Below are 15,521 nucleotides of genomic sequence, written 5' to 3' on the forward strand. Positions count from 1 at the left end.
TTTGATGCAAATAAGTTGTAGGAATCAGGGGATTCCACTCTTGGTGCCTTTGAAAAAGTTGTAATGATAAAGTCTAAAAGGAAACAAAGTACTGCAGAACGAGGAGATTCTACGTTCTTTCATTGTAAACAGATGAAGCATTGGGTTAAATCATAATGACTTGCTATAGTGTGGATTTTTTATAACTTCCACATTCATTACCATTTTCATTTGGCACATGAGTGATACATGACCACAGCAACTGCAAAATATTCCACACATAGCTTCACCCCCAGAGAATGAAAGAGGATATTTATCGACTGTGCTATACCCAGAAGGCTACATTTAATACAGATTTTTGTTGCCGTGAAAGGGTAAGGAAACAGAATAAACACCTAGAAGACACATACCTGCCCAAGAAATGTTACTACATCATTGTCTCTCTCCTACACTGTTCACTCAGCGTGTATTACTTCTAAGCTGTTCCACCACCTTTTCCATGGAAGCTTCATTCAAAGTCAGTGGGAAGAGAAAATATGCCATATTCTACTGAGAATAAGAATGCTACTCCAGATCATTGACTTCAGTTCAGCTCTCCAGTGTAATTTGAGAGACTTCAAATTTATTTAACATTCTGTATTACCCTCTCTAGTTAACAATTGTGCTGACAGTAAAACATTCATACCTAGTCTCCAATGAAAGTAAGCATTTTATTGATGGTCTCAAGTGAACTAATTATTCCAAAGACTTTCAAAGATTTTTGAAGACTTTCAAAAAGACTTTCAAAGACTTCAAAGATTTCTGAAACTCTTCATGTCTTGTCTCTGCCTCCTTTCAACTTTTGTCTCTTCCAAGATTATTGCTTCAGCAAAGGAAGATGGGCTAGTCTGCTCAATATGCATCACAACATTATGGAGCTTGTCAAAAACAAACAAACAAAACCTTTCTACTCTGTTCCTTGCAATGATCTTCCATATTTCCCCAAAAAACCTTTCCCCCCATCATCCCCAAAACAAGAAACTTCCAGTCACAAAAGTCTAAATTCAAAAGGATAAAGTATTTTTAATAATAGAGTAAAAAACAGGTCAGGCGCGGTGGCTCATGCCTGTAATCCCAGCACTTTGGGAGGCCAAGGGGGGCAGATCACAAGGTCAGGAGTTTGAGACCAGCCTGGCCAATATGGTGAAACCTGGTCTCTACCAAAAATAAAAAAAATTAGCCGGGCATGGTGGCGGGTGCCTGTAGTCCCAGCTACTCGGGAGGCTGAGGCAGGAGAATTGCTTGAACCCGGGAGACAGAGATTGCAGTGAGCTGAGGTGGTGCCACTGCATTCCTGCCTGGGCAACAGAGCAAGACTCCATCTCACACACACACACACACACACACACAAAATGCATTTAAACCTTGCAAAATAAATAAGTCAACACCAAGGACGCCTTGCTGAATCATTTTAGGGTTTATAATAACCAGCCACTTATAATAACCAGCCACTGGAGTTAGAAACAAAACTGCCTTTAGCAAATACTCCTCCCTAACAGTGGCTTTCTGAAACCCCATGTTTTATTCCTTTGAGTGCACAGGCACAGTGTGGAAGCTAAAGGGAGGCTTCCTATTATCTAGGCCAGCTGTTTTCTAGCTAACAGAAGGAGGAGGCTGTATTGGGATTGGTGAGGGATGCAGCGCGGGGAAGGCGGACAGTTGGTTCTGGGTCCAACTTCCACCAAAGAAAATTCAGCTCTTATGCTTTATTTTCTGGGCTTCCAGGTGAGCCTTCATCTGAAGAAAGGGTTCCATAGCTAAAAATAAACACACACGTTGAAAAATCCCCATCCTACCCAATCCTTTCATTTTAGAAAGGAGGAAAATGAAGGCCTGTGAGTGTAAGTGACTACAGCAAGTGAGAGAATGAGTAGCCAAGGCAGGGGTGGACCAGCCACAGGCTCTGAGCAACGTGCTCCCCTGCGTGCACTCTCCCCAGATCGCCAAGTACACAGCCCCTACAGGACGTGTCCCTGTCATCCATCACAGGGTTCTATCCCCTGCAGCTCTTCCTCGCACAACCCACAGCCATATAAGCGCAGGTTTGCAGGTAGGGTGTTGTTGTTGCTGATATAATTTTAAGCGTTTTTTCTTTCTTTCTTTCCTTTTTTTTTTTTTTTCTTTCAGAAACAGGGTCTTGCTCTGTCACTCAGGCTGGAGTGCAGTGGCATGATCATAGCTCACTGTAACCTTGAACTCCTAGGCTCAAGTGATCCTCCCACGTCAGCCTTCCAAACAGCTAGGACACAGGCACATGCTACCATGCCTGGCTGATTTAAAAAAAAATTTTTTTTTTTTTTTGTAGAGATTGGGTTCTTGCTGTGTTGCTCAGGCTGGTCTCGAGCTCCTGGCCTCAAGCCATCCTCCCGCCTCGCCCTCCCAAAGTGCTGGGATTACAGGCATGCGCCACCATGCCCAGTCTATTTTAATCATTTTAAAAGTACTAGACACAGAGGCCACAGGCAGAATAGTAGCAATAGTACATCTGCCTATGTAAGATGAAAAATAAAAATATTCTGAAATTTTCAGAAGTCAGTACTCCAGAAGTAAATCAATAGAAAATAATATTCAGTTGATAAAAATTGAATTTATACTCAAACTGCGAAAGAAGCAGGTGGAAAGGATGTCGAACACACCCTACAGGATCTGTCTGCTGGCTGTGACCTTCACTCTTACAGCCTTCACTCATAAAGTAGCAAACTACAGCTGAGCTGTGTGGGTTCTGGCCCGGGTGCCACTCTGAGAAAACATCACGGACTTCCTAGACTCTGCAGTCACCTGGGGTTGCATTCTGGGTGAATGCCACAGTTGCTGGCTCCTGGAAGGGGGGGCTCTACATTTTCTAAAATGTGACAAAAACCTAAAGGGGCATAACAAAAACTGATAAGGGGGGTGCACTATGCCAGCTATCCCTGGGGATTCTCATTTACAAAAGGGCTCCTTTAAATAAACTCTTAAAATAGTCCTGGTTTACCACTCACTAGTTGGGTGATTTAGCAAGTTATTTTATCTATACGTACCTCCGTATTCTCACCTGTAAGATGGGGATAATTATGATACCTACCTCATGGGATGTTGTGAAAATTTAAGGAAACAGTTCCTGATTCCTGACAAATATTAGTCATTATTGTTATTATTCTTTAAACAAGAAAAAAAAAGACATTAAGTACTAAATAAAGAGGCCAGGGGCAGGAAAGTAGCAAGAGCTGGGGAATTTGACATGAAAAGTCAAAATGAAATGCTTCTGAAGCTTAATGTAAGTTGATAGACAATAACAATTGGTTGATAAAAGGTGAAACTTACAGATTGGGATCATAGCTAGCTCTACCATCTTCTCTGGGACCTCGCCACTCAAAACCCGGACCTTGAGCTGCAGCAGCGCCCTCACCTGGGAACTTCTTAGAAATGCAGAATGTCAGCACCCAACCCGGACTCTCCACGTACTGAATCAGAATTCGCATTTCAACAAGATTTCCGGAGAATTTATGTGCATGTTACAGTTAGAGGAAGCCTGCTTGATGGTATGTACTGAGAGTTTAGCATTTATAGGTCAAAGAAACAAGACCTCATTCTCTAGTTACATCTCCGTACATTATCTTAAATCTTACACTCCTTTCCATTAGCCTCATGCTAAATGGTCAACTAACCATCTGTTAAGCAGATGCCCCTTTAAGGGACAGCATAATACTTAAGTATCTAAAGCAACTAACTCACCTCTTTTTAGTAATTTCAATAATTTTAAAATACCATCATCAAGCGCTAACATTTATAGAGCCCTTAAAACATGCAGGAATCAACGTAAGGTGCTCTCCATATGTTCTGATTTAATACTCACACCCCCCACTGGAGTAACCATTACTATCCCCATTTTATAGAGGAGAGAACTGAGGCTCAGAGAGGCTACATCATTTTCTCAAGACCAAATTAAATGGCGGAAAGAAGGCCTTTTTGAAATCCATTCTCTTTCTACAAATTCAAACCCCACTCCCACAACATCAAAATAATGTATCTGTGCACTGGGGAGCAGCAATAATTATCCCCCTTTTCAGATAAGGAAAACTGAGACACAGAGAGCCAATGAATTATACAAAGTCACTGACCTGAAACTTAGGTTAGAAGTGGGTCCATTACAATTCAACAACTTTTTCAAATTAAAGAATTCTGCTGCTAGAAATGGCAATGATAATACAATGGCATTGGAGACAATGCAATGGCATTTTATTTCTGTTGGAAATAAAACACATCCAACAGAAAGAAGGATTTCCATGTATGAAGCTTTGTACAACCAAACCAAGGCACCTCAAATTTTGATATCTGATCATAAGAGATTATTAGGACGTCAGTTTCTTTGGGAAACCAGAGTTTCCAGACTCTTATTGCCATCGCACCATCACTGTGGCAACTGATGCTTATCCACACATCTCAGCTAGCATCCTACACGACATTACTTCTGCATGCCTGTGAAATTCTCCTAACTACAGCCTCCCTGATTTCCTCACTAGGTCTTTACCCAAATTTGATATCCAAATAGTTTAGAACTTGGCAAGATGAGTCAAAAATCTTTCCTTGATAGCCCCAGTGTCTACGGAAAATCAGAGACACAGGTTTTAGGACCCAGTGATGAGGGCTCCTTGCCCAGGCTCCACCCAGGGAATGCCTCCCTCCTCCATCCCTGGAGAGGGCAGCAGGGAACAAAGCAGGATTTGTTGGCTAAAAACGCTATATTAGTTGCTGAGATGACAACAACAAAATACCACAGGCTCTAGAAGTCCAAGACCAAAATGCTGGCAGGTTTTGTTTCTTCTAAGCCCTCTCTTCTTGCTTGCAGATGACAGCCCTCTTGCTGTGACCTCACATGGATGAGCTTCATTGCACAGATGTGTCTGGTCTCTCTGTCTCTGTGCCCAGATTTCCTCTTCTTATAAGGACACAATTTGATATGGTTTGGCTGTGTCACCACCCAAATCTCATCTTGAATTGTAGCTCCCATAATTCTCATGTGTTGTGGGAGGGACACAGTGGTAAATAATTGAATCATGGGGCAGTTTTCCCCGTACTGTTCTCATGGTAGTGAATAAGTCTCATGGGATCTGATGGTTTTATAAGGGGTTTCTCCTTTTGCTTGGCTCTCATTCTCTCTTGCCTGCCGCCATGTAAGACATGCCTTTCACCTTCTGCCATGATTGTGAGGTCTCCTCAGTCACATGAACTGGGAGTCCATTAAACCTCTTTTCCTTTATAAATTACCCAGTCTCGGATATGTCTTTATCAGCAGTGTGAAAATGAACTAATATACCATTCATACTGGATTAGGCTATTTTAACTACATTACCTCTTTATAGATCCTGTCTCCAAATATAGTCACATCCTGAGATACTGGGAGTTAGGGCTGCAACATAGAAATTTGGGGGAGACATAATTCCACTCATAACAGATGCTGAATGGATCACTAAGTCCTAGGGCTATGCTGAGGCCTTCTGGTCCAGTCTGGGTTCAATAAGAACTAGAATTCACAGTAATCTGAATCTCTCAGCCTCATGACTGAGGGCACTCTGGGGGAGGAAGGAAGAGAACAAAATTCCAGGTCGGACACAAAACACGCCCCTTCCTTTCTCATTTCTGCTCCATGGGATCAGAGAAAAACAACTCTCAGCCTCACTGTCCACCAACCCAACCCACCTTCCTCCCCACACCCCGCTCATCACAGCTTAAGTAAGGCCACTCTGGTTTTTTGAGAATTTAAGTGGCACGTATAAAACAGTCTGAGTCAGAGACACTGCCAGTTACTAAAAAGTACAAACTAAAGAACTCAGATCTGGCAGCCTGCAAAGCTTCTCCTGCCCTGGGGCAAGTGGTGATCAGCCCTCAGGAGCTGGCACGCGGTTTTCCGAGCAGCTGATCTGCCCAGCAGTAGGGGCTGGGGACCAGAGCCAGCCTCCGGGCCAGCCCACTCAGCCCGGGGCAGCGGCACCGTAAATGCCAGCGAGTAGGAGGGAGGAAAACCTGCACAGCGTGAACCTGACAGGAGGTGCTCACTTCACACAGGGTGTGTGCCAATGGCTTCTAAAAACAAATTAGGTATTTGGGGTTTATAGGTATCCAAACCATGACACAATAGAAACAGAACAAGAGTGATATTTACTATTAAAAAGAAAACCTATGCCCATCAATAAATCCATTAACTTAGCCCTAATTTTCAATTTTAGTAATCCAGCTATTCCTCATATCATCAAGTTTTAAACTTGGTTCTCAAAACCTTCTCATATTAATATAAAATTATATCATCTTCCTTAGGGTTTTAAAAGATCATTTTGCCATTTCATTTGGTATATGATAAATAAGTGCTTTAAAGTAATGATTTTAAATCAATATATTATTGAATTTACGGAAGATTACATTTTAGAGATCTCTTGTGGTTGCAAACTAATACAACTATAGAGGAAAATTACACCAGCAAAAAGACAGAAGGAAACATTAATCCTCCACATAGAAATCTCTGTATTAATGCCCCTATTAGTTAATTAACATATACAAAAAAAATTACTAAGACATTTAAGGAAAACAAAAGCACAAAACTGGACCAAGATGAATACACAAACACATGATTCTAGAGAAAATAGATAATTTAAGCAACAGAAGAAAAGAACTAAATAAAAATTCAAATTGATATCCTCTAAGGCATTTGAGAACAAACTGTAACCATGAAGTTAATCCGGGAAAAAATTAAAAGAGCAATCAGAGAAAAAGAGAGTTTACAGAAATAAAAAAATAATAATTATGAAAATAAAAAGAAATTCGACAGGCCAGAAAACAAAATGTCAAGAAACTCTCCCATAAACTAGAGCAAAATAAAGGAGATTAAAAATGTAAAAAAAGAAGAATTAAGAGATATGGAAGAGGTCCAATATCTATTGAATAGGAGTTCCAAAAAGAGAGGACAAAGAAAGTAAAGGAGAGAAACTGAAAAAAACAAAATTATCCAGTCCTGAAGGAAGACACAAGTTTCAGAATGAAAGAACAAACCAAGTGCTGGACAGGATGAATAAAATGACAAAATAGCTAGACATACACTGGTGGAATTTTAGAACTCTGAACATACAGAGAACACCCTAAAAGCTATCAGAGACCAGTTAAGGTTACCAAGAATGGAAAAGGACTCAGGCTACCATGAGGCTTGGCAGTCACTGTGAAGTCAGAAGAAAACAATTCAGCATGTGGAGAAAATAAGAAATTTTCAGACAGGGAAGGATTCCACTTACCTCTTATGCACCCTTACTGAAAAAAATTACTTGAAGACTGACTCACACAGGAGAAAAAACTAATTCCCAAAAAGAAAACTACAGATTCCAAGAAAATGTGGAATTCATTTAGAAATAAAATGGGATTGGGGGAATCCCACAGTGACAGCTATATAACAGATCTAGAAGCCAGTGAGTCCAAATTAGAAGATAGAGTCTCCAAGAAAACATCTTCAAGAAAGTAGATTTCATTCAACAAGTTATGATTCAGAGCCTAGATGATCTTAGTAATGCTATTAATAAATTCATTTTGCTTAGCAAAAAAAAAAAGATTGGAATTAAAAGCTTTATGTAAATTAAAAATCTGTATAAAAAACCATAATCTAAATATGAAACAAACTAAAGAGTCATAAAATTTTGAGAAAAAAAAAGGAGGTTGTTGGAAAAGGGCCCTTGGATGATGCTTTAATAATGCTTAAACATGTACTTCAAGCAAGACAGATTTAGTGCTCAGAATAATTCCTTCTCTACAGGTCCAATCACAATATCTGCTTCTGCAGTGAAGAATATTTGCATAATTTTAATGTTACAGATAATTTATATTGGTTTTCAGCTCTAAAAATCAACTTATAATAAACAAGAAAGCATAAAAGTTAGATTTAAAATATACAAACCTTGACAATGTGAAAGTAAGGTGTCTTCCGACAGCAGTCAGAAGACAGAAAGCGTGGGTAGGAGAAGAGAAGTGAGGTGGAAGGGTGATAATGTCCTCATTCTACATAATGGGGGTAAGAAAGTATTATCTAGAGTCAGATAAAAAATAGCAGTATATTATTTAGAGTTATAAAATAGCTGTATATCAATGGTACTCCGGAAGTGAACATTAAAACCAATTGAGAGACATTGTTGAAATAAATATAAATCCAAACACATTATTTAGAATTATAGTATTACCATCCAGAAGTAAAAAGTAAACTTGTATAAACAGTTATGTCTGCTATAAAAGGGAAGCCCAAGGATCCTTGTGGTGATGAAACTGTTGTATATCTTGACTGAACTGGTGTCAATATACTGGTTGTGATATTATACCACAGTATTGCAAGATGTTGCCCCAATCACGAGAGAATTAAGCAAAAGGTTATTTTAATGACTCTATTATTTGTTTTTTTTTTCAGATGGGGTCTCACTGTGTTGTCCAAGCTGGTCTTTGAACTCCTGGGCTCAAGTGATCCTCCCATCTCAGCCTCCCAAGTTGCTGGGATTATAGGCACAAGTCACCACATCCAACCTGTGACTCTACTCTTGATTCTACCAAAGAAGTCTACCAAGCTAATACATTTCCAGATGCATAAGCAATAAGTTAATTCATTACACATGAAGGATGCATTCGAGCATTATGGATTACTTCTCTTGTAAAACCTCACTGAGAGAGAATGATCTACATAGAACACTACAAATAATCACTGAGGTAAATTAAAGGAAACCTAAATTAGTAAAGATATATATCACGTCTATGGATTATAAGGTTCAATATATAAGATCCTCATTTCTCTGTAATTAATTCATGAATTCAATGTAACCCTAATAATATTCTCAGCAGGTGTTTTAGACAAAAGTTGACAAACTGGTTTTAAAATAGACATGAAAATGTAAAGGGCTTAGGATTGCCAAAAACAGTTAAAACACACACACGCACACACACACACACACACACACACTCAAAGATGAAGAACTTACTCTACATGGCATAATTAAGATGGTGTAATACTGCCATAATGAAAGACAAATTAATCAATGAAACAGAATAGGAATTCCAGAAACAGATCTACACTTACAAATGACTGGTTTTTTGCAAAGGCCCCAATGCAATTCAATGAGGAAGGGAATCTTTTCAATAAATGAGGCTGGAACAATTATATATCCCTGTGAAAAAAAAATTAACCTCAACCACTACCTCACATCATACACAAAAATTATTTTGAGATGAATCATAGATGTAAACTTAAAATCTAAATCTATAATATTGTCATAAAAATATAGAATACCTTTGATATCCTGGGATTAGGCAAAAACTCCTTGGAAAGGATAATAAAATCACAAAAATGTATAAAAATTGATAAATTAAACTTTACCAAAATTAAACACTCCATTCATCAAAAGACACTATTAAGAAAATAAACAGGCAAACCTCAGGTTGGGAGAAAAGTATGTGCAAAATGTAAAGCAGACATATAACTTGTATTTAAAATAATTTTTAAAAAATAACTCCTACAACTCAATAAGAAAAATAATACAGGTTAAAAATGGAGGGGTAGAGAGACTTGAATAGATACTTCACAAGGTTAGATATGCAAATGACCATTATCCACATTAAAAAGTTCTCAAATAATTAGCCATGAGGTAAATGCAAAGTAAAATCACAAGATATCACTATGGCAAATTAAAATACCAAATACTGGTGAGGATGTGAGACAATTGTAGCTCTAATACATTTCTAGTGAGAATATAAAATGGTTACAACAGTTTTTGAAAAAGGTTTGACAATTTTTCTTATTATAAATATACACCTACCCTCCGACCTAGCAATTCCACATCTAGATTTTTACTAAGAGAAATGAAAACATAAATCCACAAAAAGACTTTTTCAAGAATGTTCACAGCAGCTTTATCCATATTAGCAAAAAGCTATAAACAACATGAATGTCTACCAATAGAATGGATAATCAAATTGTTATACACCTATATAATGGAATATTACTCAGCAGTAAAAAGGAATGAACTACTCCCATACACAACAAAATGGAGGCAACACACAGACCTTACGCTGAGTGGAAAAAGCCTTACACAAAACAGTGCACAGTATACGAGTCCATTTATGTGAAGTTCTAGAAAAGGCTAATCTAATTAGGACCTTGGTTGTCTGGGAGTAAGATGATTTACTGACAAAGAACACAAGAGAATTTCTGGAGATATGAAAATATTCAACATTGTGATAGAGGTCTATGGGTGACATAGGTGTATCTATGTGTAAAACTTCTATAGCCAAGATTCGTACCTTTCAATGTATGTCAATTATACCTTAAAAACAACTGTTAAAAATAAGAGAGGGTGTAGAAATTTAGAAAGAATAAGAATGGCAGAGTGTTGAAGCTGGGCGATGGGTACGTGAGGTTCATTATACTATTTTTTATTGTTTATTATGGAAATATTCAAACATATGCAAAGTAAAAAATGTACACTGAATTTTAACTATGCATTACAGCAACATGACCAGATGTTTAGAATTCTAATAGTTTGGGCTTAAAAAATTCAGCTGGCTGATTTTCATTACTTTAAGTCTTTATGAATAGTAAGCTAAAACATAAGATTTCAGTTGTCTATTTGCAAATATTTTCTCTGTAAATACCACATTGCAAGTGAAAGCCTATATTGCTAATAACCAAAAAGACAATCATTAATATATGATCTTTAAAAAATGTTGGTTTTTGAAATACCACAGATATTCTAATGAGTTACACAATTTTAATGAGATGAGTGAAACACACAAGTCTGGAGAAGATCAACTTGAGAATAAGAATTTGCAGAATTAAAATAATTTCAACGATAAAAGTGATTCGTTTGTATTTTAACATCAGTGTTTTTTTGTTTCTTGTCATTAATCACTGGTCTATCATGATTATACACTGAACAATATAAAGTAAGAATACTTTCTTTTGTTTGTTTGAGATGGAGTCTCACTCTGTCGCCCAGGCTGGAGTGCAGTGGCGCGATCTCGGCTCACTGCAAGCTCTGCCTCCCGGGTTCACACCATTCTCCTGCCTCAGCCTCTCCGAGTAGCTGGGACTACAGGCGCCCGCCACCACGCCCGGCTAATTTTTTGTATTTTTAGCAGAGACGGGGTTTCACCATGGTCTCGATTTCCTGACCTCGTGATGCGCCCTCCTCAGCCTCCGAAAGCGCTGGAATTACAGGCGTGAGCCAATATTTTTTAATGACATAACACATCATAGCTAGAATTATTCATATAAATAAGAAATCAACTCCACCAATGATAATATACTTTCCCTCGCTAGACATTTAGAAGCTCTCAAGTCATTTGTTCTTAAAAAGAAAAATATTTAAATAATTATTTTATTTGTGGATGTTTTCAAATAGAAAGTATGTTAGAAACCATTGTCGCTTTTAAATACATAAACTTCAGGAGTACCTAGATGAATTAACTCAGACATTTGGAAACCTCTTAATAAGAAAATTCTATACTACATATAATTTTTGCTGAATGAAAATTAATAGTTTTGATACATGGAATCGCCTTTGTAAAATACTCTGAGTTTTACAGCCTTAGACATAAATAAACAAAATGAAATTGTCTATGTTCCTTCAGTTTGGAAAGCCCTTCATACTCTTACAGACATCCTCTCCATCCATTGATCAAAAGAACTTTAATTACCTTCAACACTCAGCTCAAAGGTTACTTTTTCCTTGAATCCCTTCTAATTACTAGTCTGAATGCATCACCATACTCTGCTGCCACAGCAGCTTATCTAACCTTGCCTATGGCATGTTCGTCTGACAGGAGTATTTGTCTGTGTGTGTGCCTTCCAGCAGGTCCCTGATTTTAGTTTAGTAGAGGTGAAGTAAGTGGTAGGCATAACTGTACCCATTTTACAGATGAGAAACCAGAGACTGAAAAAGGTGAAATAACTTCCTCTAAGATCACTTCACCTTCAGTGGCAGCACCAGGATCCCAGTACAAGGTGCCCACCTCTCCAGCCCATTCTCTTAAAGAGAACAAGGGGCACTGCCTTCAGGAACACCTCGGAAGGTCAGTGTTCAGTCATGTTCAATGTCTCCAATGCACCTGGTCTGTGCTCCACACGTTACATGCTCTATAAATGCTTTTTGGCCTTTGTTTACATTATGTACTGTGAGAATAAGATGCTCAATTAAAATCGTTTATCAGTTCATTCATCTGAACAGAGCCCAGAAGGGTCGCAGATAAAGGCTGGGGGCACGGAACACTACCACCCTCTACTGGAGAATCAATTTCTTACAGGAAACGTTCATGTTTCTCACTACACGTGAGCTTGACTCCTTTTCAGAGTCAATGTAAAGGAGTGAATGTACTCACTAAATCTTTATCCCTGGAAAAATGTGTGGATTCTCTTTGTGGAAATAATATGCAAAGTGTAAACTGACATGCCCAGGAGTGCCAGAAATAAAGATACTGGACTTATGCTCTCATGAAACAGGAATCACTTTTTATTTTCTTTATTTTCTTTTCATTGGTGTGGTTAGATCAGCATGGACTGACTTCTGAATAATACGGAGAACCTATGTCTAAATTCAGCCGGCCACCTGCCAGCATAATTTATTTGGCATTTGTGTGATTAGGCTTTTCTAATTAGTGACTCGAAAAATCTCTCTCTCTCTCTCTCTCTCTCTCTCTTGCGCGTGCGCGCATTACATCTGTGCGGTATCTTGGAATAACAAGAGCCTAAACTGTTACCACATAAACTATTAAAAAGTAACTGCACAGTGCTTCTCAGTTGAACATTTTCATAAATGGGGATTATCTATAAATCTGCTTTGGCCGGCTACTAAGCCAGAATTTAGTGAGAGTATTACATATTGGCAGAGATTTCCCAAAGCCCGGTTTCAAGCTTTCTTTAAATTGGTTATAGCTCATTTATGCTTCATATCACTTTCTATAAAGTGATTCACAGCCAAAGCCTGCCTTTGGTCATTCTAAGGGGGGTGGGGGCGGGGAGAAAGAGAAAACGGGCAGAGCAAATGTCTCCCCCTTCCTGGGAGGCTGTGGGGTCCAAGGTCTTTTCTCTGGCATGCATAGGAATGTGAAAGTCCTCTCTGTTATAGGGTATTGCTACAGAGAGAATCCACAGATTGTTTCCAAGGATAAAGATTTAGTGGATCATTGACTCTAATAAGGCATCAAGCCCAACTTCAGTGCATTCTGATTCTCAAAGACAAACTCATGAATAGTTCATCAGCTTAAGGAGAAAGACTACTTTAGAATTCCCTTCATGTATACCAGTGTTAAGATGTTTTCAAAGGATTTGGTAGTCATGCCCCAAATTTCCAAACCCATGGCCATGCCTTGACACGGTGAGGTTTAAGAAAGGGAAATTCAAGTTCTTTTTTTTCATTAGCATCAGGTCTAGTTCTTAGACTAAGCAAGTGTGGAGTCAGCTCCAAGAGGGGCCTGAGAAGTATCTGTTCAAGCTCCAACCCCAAGTAAAAGTGTACTTAAACTATCTTAGATATTAGGATATTTAAGACTTCTAGGGAAGAGCATAGGACATTTTTAAATGCTAAAACACAAGAAGTACGAAGAATTCTGACTTGACTAGAACCAACCAGTGTGAGCCATATTTTAAAGCAGTTACTAAAATAAAGTTTATTGATAAAGACTTGAGGTTAGGATACAAAACCCATAGTAGTTGCTGGGCATCATCCCATATCCTAAAGTGAAACATGGGCACCCATGGGGATCTTGCCATGGCTCATGAGGGGATAGGTCACCAGTGGGCAGGATGCAAATGAAGAGGGCAAGGCGAAGACCTCAAACAGTGGAATCTGGAGGGGATGTTCTGAAAGCCACAGTTTGCAGAGGCTGGACATAACAAGTAAGGATGAAGGAAATGGGAAATGGAGATGGTTTGGGGATGGGCAAACACAGGAGACTGACAGAAAATACAAGAAGTCATTCATTCAACAAAAATCTACTCAGACCCTTGGTGAGAAAGGCTGGGCACCATGATAGGCACAAAAACTAAAGCAGTCTCTCTAAAATTCAGTGCAAGGCCAAAGCAGAAAAGGTTAAGAAACTGTATCCCTATCTTCCAAAGGAAGTTATGTAAGATATTTTCATCACATAGACAACTTCAATAGAGAAAATCATATCAAAAAATTTGAAATTTGATGATATATCTTGTTTTATGTGCAGAAGACTACAGTGCAAGGACAGAGTAGCCAAGTGGGAGTATGGATCAAATTACTTGTTAATACATTTCACCAGGTTAATTCCCAAGACAAATAGGAAACAGGTCAGGTTTATCCTGAAACCTCTAATACAAGGCAGTCATCATTCTTACCCTAAAGAACTGGATCCTTTGAAAAATCACCAAGTCAAACTCAGATCTTTAAACCTCAGTCTCAAGTGCAAGAAAGACTACAATCCTTCTTGATGACAATCTCAGAATCTGACAACCATGCAAGAAGAATCTGCTGAGCATCTGCTGTGTAAAAAACAGTAAGATATAATTAGAGAAGGAGAAGGGAAAACTACATACAAATCAGTACAGCAAAGGCCAGGAGTTCGGAAGACTTTGGGAGTTCAAGTGATTTAGGCACAAGTCCTCTTTCTAGGACAGACTTTGTAGCATCCTTTTACGAGGTTCATTTTATCACCCAAGTTACATAAACAATATTGAATTAACAGGAGTAGTACCAGCTCAGTCATCAGCGGATTGTCAAAGTTTTGTAGAATACGCTTATCAATAAATAAATCCTAAACTACAAGTTATTCCCACAAATGTCTCACATTGTCTGCTGGCAATGATGATACCAAAATTGACCCTGAGAAACAAATTAATGCACAGTCCACATGCTGGAAGCACAAACGATAAACAACTATAAATCCCAGCACCAGAGTTTTTCCCTGGAGGCGGATGCCAGGTATGATTTAAGAGTCTGAAGGAGGAGAGAGAACTACATATTTCTCTCTCTCCACACCAATGTAATGAAGCCTGAGGCTAAAGACTTCCACAGCAACTGCTGAATTATAATCTGCGGAAGCAGGGTTACAAGAGATAACCTTTCAGGGCAATATTTTCCTAAAAGCTGACAACTTGTTTTGTTGTTTTTGTTACATCCCCCAAGGGGTTTCATAATCCTAATTCTCATTTCTTATAATGAGAACGGCCTGCTACTGTGATTCATTATGTTTCAGTTTTCTTCTACTTTAAAAAAAAATAATAATAAGCCCTGCCTACAGAAAACCAAAACAACCTCTCCCAAAACTTACAGGGAGCCTGGAAGGCATCATTAATATACTTTCAGGCATACAGAATGGTGTATTATAGACCAGCACCGTCAATGGAAATAGAATGTGATATACAAATGTAATTTAAATTTGTCTAGTAACTACATTAGAAAGGTAAAAGGAAACAGGTAAAATTAATTTTAAGATTTTTATTTAACCTAATATGTCAAAAATATATCAAGTGTGCTCAATGACCACAT

The 15,521-nt window shown here is 38.5% G+C and overlaps 1 protein-coding gene across 3 annotated transcripts in view; it reads right to left on the bottom strand.

Moving 5' to 3' along the window:
- Positions 1-15,521, bottom strand: part of ABLIM1 (actin binding LIM protein 1) — a 341,667-nt gene that overhangs the window by 265,228 nt on the left and 60,918 nt on the right. The window lies entirely within an intron of this gene.

The sequence above is a fragment of the Pongo abelii genome, chromosome 8, assembly GCF_028885655.2.
Source record: "Pongo abelii isolate AG06213 chromosome 8, NHGRI_mPonAbe1-v2.0_pri, whole genome shotgun sequence".
NCBI lineage: Eukaryota > Metazoa > Chordata > Mammalia > Primates > Hominidae > Pongo > Pongo abelii.